This window comes from Pteropus vampyrus, unplaced genomic scaffold (genome assembly GCF_000151845.1).
Source record: "Pteropus vampyrus isolate Shadow unplaced genomic scaffold, Pvam_2.0 Scaffold152, whole genome shotgun sequence".
NCBI classification, from domain to species: Eukaryota; Metazoa; Chordata; class Mammalia; order Chiroptera; family Pteropodidae; genus Pteropus; species Pteropus vampyrus.
In genome coordinates this window covers 914005-918767 of record NW_011888933.1, presented here as the reverse complement: position 1 = coordinate 918767, position 4763 = coordinate 914005, and the positions used below count along the sequence as shown (strand labels likewise).

Sequence of the window (4763 nt, the reverse complement as noted above, 5' to 3'; positions counted from 1 at the left end):
TTTTTGGAGAACAAAACCTACCTCTTGGCTAAAAGCAACATTTCTCTCTCTCTCTCTCTCTCTCTCTCTCTCTCTCTCCCCCCCCCACCTCCTGCCCTCCCTCCTTCCTTTCTTCCTTCCTTTTCTGTCTCCTCCTCCTCCTCCTCCTCTTCCTCCTCCTCCTCCTCCACCTCCTTCTCCTTTTCTTTTTCAGAGACAAATGGTTTATTTGGTAACAAGGAATAAAAAAAAGAATTCTTAATTCCTTTTCTCTCTTTTGGTGACTGGACTGTTATAGCCAAATGGATAGCAACATACAAGAATTCACTTGCAGTTCTTGATTTTTACAGAATTGAAAAGATGTCTGAGTTATGTGACTTGCAATTATTATTTTCTAGACAAAAGTGCCACATGTTGTGCTTTCTAATGTATTAGCAGTTGCTACATTTTCCTTCTTCAGGTTTCATGGCAGGAAACATAAGTACTTCCTCTTTTTTTCTCTTTATAATTTGCCTTTTTATTTAGAAATTCCACAAGAAAGGAAAATGGAATACTTGAAATATTGTTCTGACATCTGTTACAGAGCTTCAATCATTAGTCTGCATATCAGAGAAAACTATACTAAAGTATCTATTATTTTAATCATATCTCTACATGTTTAATGAAGCTTGTGTTAATCCAGCATATATAACTCCAGTTTGGCTACATAAAATCAAACATTCCTACTATTCCTGTAGACATTTTTTTAAATTCTTTTTTTATTAAGTTTATTGAGGCGACATTGGCTAATAAAATTATATAAGTTTCAAGTGTACAATTAATAACGTCATCTGTACGCTGCATTGTGTGTTCACCACTTAAGGTCAAATTTCCTTCTGTCACCATACATTTGACCCCGTTTACCCTTCCCTCCCCCACTCTTTCCCTCTGGTAACCACTAAACTGTTGTCGGTGTCTATGAGTTTTCATTTGTTCGTCTTTGTTTGTTACTTTCAATTTTATATCTCGCATATGAGTTTCATCTATGTATATGGCCTTCTCATTGCCAGTGGCCCTGGCCTGTTCTTCGAAAAACTTCCACTGCCGCATGGGGTTATTCAGCTCGGTGTAGGCATTGCAAATTTCCTTCTTCATGACAAACATCTCAAAGCACTCAGTTACACCCTCTTTAGAACAGTGCTGTTTTGTCAAAGGGCTCATTCATTATATGTGGGTGATCACAGATGCATGCCACTTCCAGTAGCTCCAGAACAAGCTTGTCAAGGAACCTGGCTGCTGTTCAGGATGGAGGGCATTCAATGGCTTTTGCCATACAGGTATTAAGAATTTTGTGAGTTTCTTCAGTTTCGAAGAGGTTAGTTTCTAGCAGCATCACTCCCAGGGCTTTCTCAAGCTCTTCTACTCTGATTCTTTAGAAGGGTGGGGTAAAGTCAATCTCATAGACTTGGCCCTTTGGGTCATCTGGGTAGTAGGTGACCTTTTTACTGCCTGTAATGTGCTTCACCATCCCTGAAATCATTTTCTCCGTGATTTCCATGAGATCATGGTATTTTGCATAGGCCATGTAGAACATAGGCTATAGTGCTTCAGGATTGTGAGTCAAATCAGTTCCTTCATTCCAGAACTGGTGTCCAATTTCATAAACCTGGTCAATGCCCCCAACTACCAGCATCTCATGGTAGAGTTCAGAGCAATTCACATATATAAATTCTTGTCCAGCTCATTGTGGTAAGTGATACAAGGCTTGGCCACAGCTCCCTCTGGGATGATGTTCATCATGGGAGTTTCAAGCTCTAGGAATCCCAACTCATCCAAAAATTTCTTACATATGTGATGATCTTTGAGTGAATGATAAATTTCTGCCTCACAAAGTCATTCAGAAACAACTCCTAGTATCCCTGACGATATTGTGTTCCCTTGTCTTTGAGGCCAAAGTGAGGATGAGGTAACATATGCAAGCAAGGAGTTCTCGGTGTATTCTCATAGGGAATGATGCTTAGCTCACCCTTCTTGGTTTTCCAAAGATTCCCCTGAATTCAATTATGTCTCCCCAATGTAGTTTGTTATTGATAGGAATAAATTCTTCTTCTGATTTATAATTCCTGGAATTGGTCATGACTTGCAAATTGGCGCCCTCTCCTCGAAAACCATAGAAGATGAACTTTCCCCCAGAAGCTCTTTTGGCATGGATCCTACCTGCCACCTTTAAGATGCTGTTACTTGGGTGGTCCCCAGGTTATATGTGACTTTATTCTTGGATGAAGCGAGTGAGTGAGATGTCTATATGGAATCTGGATGGGTACCAGTCATTAACCTTTAGTTGGTGGGCCGATTGACTGAGGATCTTGTAGTATTGGTTTGGGTCCAGGCTCTCTAACTGGGCACCGACGTTGCTGTTATTGGTGTAGTTGGTGGCAGCAGCATTGGCTTAGCTTAGTTTGTTTCTCACTGAGCTCCTTCTGCTTGGCCTACTTCTCTACTACCTTCTTCTCAGCTTTCAGGCATTTCTTTAGCTCATTTTTGCTCAGTCTGGGCTCACTGCCATCCACATTCACCTCAGCCTCCTATACCATAGCCATCTCTCCAGACATGCTGACCTGAAAGCTGCAACATTTTCATTTTAACTTCAGAGTTGTATCACCTGTTAAGTTGACTAATAGCGATGCAACAGAGAAGACACATTGGTTTGATATGAGTGTGTGAAAGAGAGATTGGCAAGCAGGGAGTGGGTTCCACTAATGTAGCAACTATCATTAAATTTGTAATTAAAAAATACAAATGTCAAATACTAGAGAGGAAATCAATTTGTTAGGGAGAAGATAGTTATGATTCAGCTGTCACATGTTGGGCTGAGACAGAACCTAAGAGTGACACTAAAACTTGAGTGATTCAGGATGCATTTTATGAGTTCCTTACATTAGATTCTTAAAATAAGGAACATGATATTTTAAGACCCTATGACTATTGTTAAAACTACATATAAATAAGAATTATAGCTGAAACTACGTATTCACTCTCACTGTCATACTTCAGATTTCTATTTTAGATAAACATAATGACATTAGAGATTCTGATTTAGATCCAGCATAGAGAAAAAGAAGAATCTTTTTTCCTTAATTTTATTGACATTTAATGTTTATACTATGAAATGCACAAAATATAAGTATATTATTTGATGGATTTTAGTAAATGTATATACTCATCTAAAATGATAATCAAGATCCAAGAAGAGTTTTTAATTTTTCAGTCTGTTCAGCTCTTCACTTGGTATTAGGACAGAGTGGTGACTTCCAAGCTCCTTACATGAGGACCTGGAAACCAGAAACCCAACAATAAGTTTCTCAGAATAGTTATTATAATCCCTATATTACAGATGAAGTATAGTGAGTTTAAGACAGATTCCTATGGGTGTTCACTTGGTAAGTATTCAAGCTAGCACAAAAAGCTAAATATTCTTATTCTATAGTAGTTTGAGTTTATCCCATGGTTATTCATTATGGGTAAAATTTGGCAGCATGGGATCTTAGGAGATCTGAAAATAAAGAAGGCCCTGAAAAGGAGGAAGATGTGAAAGAAGGGATAGGTCAACAAAGTCAAACACCATCAATTTATGCTCTATATTAAGAAAAAAACACACAGATTTCCTAGACTGAAATCAAGATTTAATAAATCAATTATAAAAACCTAGTTTCAGGTCTTATGTTCAGGTCTTTAATCCATTTTGAGTTGATTTTGGTGTGTGGAGATTGTTTCATTTTTTTGCAGGTGGCTTTCCAGTTTTCCCAGCACCATTTATTGAAGAGGCTTTCCTTTCTCCACTGTATGTTTTTGGCTTTTTTTGTCTAAAATTATTTGCCCATATAAATATGGATTTACTGCCAATACCATGCCGTTTTGATTCCTGTTGCTTTGTAGTATAATTTGAAGTTGGGCAGAGTTATGTCTCCAGCCTCGTTCTTTTTTCTCAGAATGGCTTGAAATACTGTCATTTACAACAACATGGATGGACCTTGAAATAATCATACTAAGCAAAATAAGCCATACAGAAAAGGTTGAAAAACCACATGATATCACTTATATGTAGGATATAAACCTGAAAGCAACACATGAATAGGACAAACAAACAGAGACTCATGGATGGGGACAATGGACTAATAGTTACCGGAAGGGAATGGGGAGAGGGAGGGGGAAAATTTAAAAAAATATTTAAAAAAATAATAAAATATAAGTTTTTATTGTGGAAAAAATAAATTAAATAATCATTTAAAACCTAGTTTCAAAATCTTCCATGAACAAGTACATTCAGAGCTTTTCATATTGTTGTGGTCTGGGAATCAAGTGGCCATAAAATGGAAAAGGCAGTACAAAGGTATATAGGATACGGATTCCTTACCCAGTCCAGAACAGGCCAAACAGAGTTGTTATTAACAATCTAAAAAAACTCAGTTTCGGTTTGGCCAGCTCTGAAATCAAGATTACTCAAGTAGACTATCTTGATATGAGCATAGTACTCATATTAATAGTAAAAATATAAAGGTTAAATAATGCTCATCTCAAAGTATACTCTTTGATGGTTACTGAAGATTTAAATAGTCACAGAAATGAGTGTAAACTACAATGGGAAAATTTGGGCATCAGAAATGAAACCATAGCTCATGAGTGGAGTGGCAGAGCTGAGCATTTTTAATGGTGCTGCCTGACAAGCATTTCTTCTCTCTTCTTTAGAATATAGACTATCTGGAAATAGCTTAACAATAAAGCTTTTTATGATTAGAATCTGACCA

At 37.3% G+C, this 4763-nt stretch overlaps 1 pseudogene; it reads right to left on the bottom strand.

Moving 5' to 3' along the window:
- Positions 1-373: 373 nt before the first annotated feature.
- LOC105298429 lies at positions 374-2558 on the bottom strand (annotated as a pseudogene).
- Positions 2559-4763: the final 2205 nt, after the last annotated feature.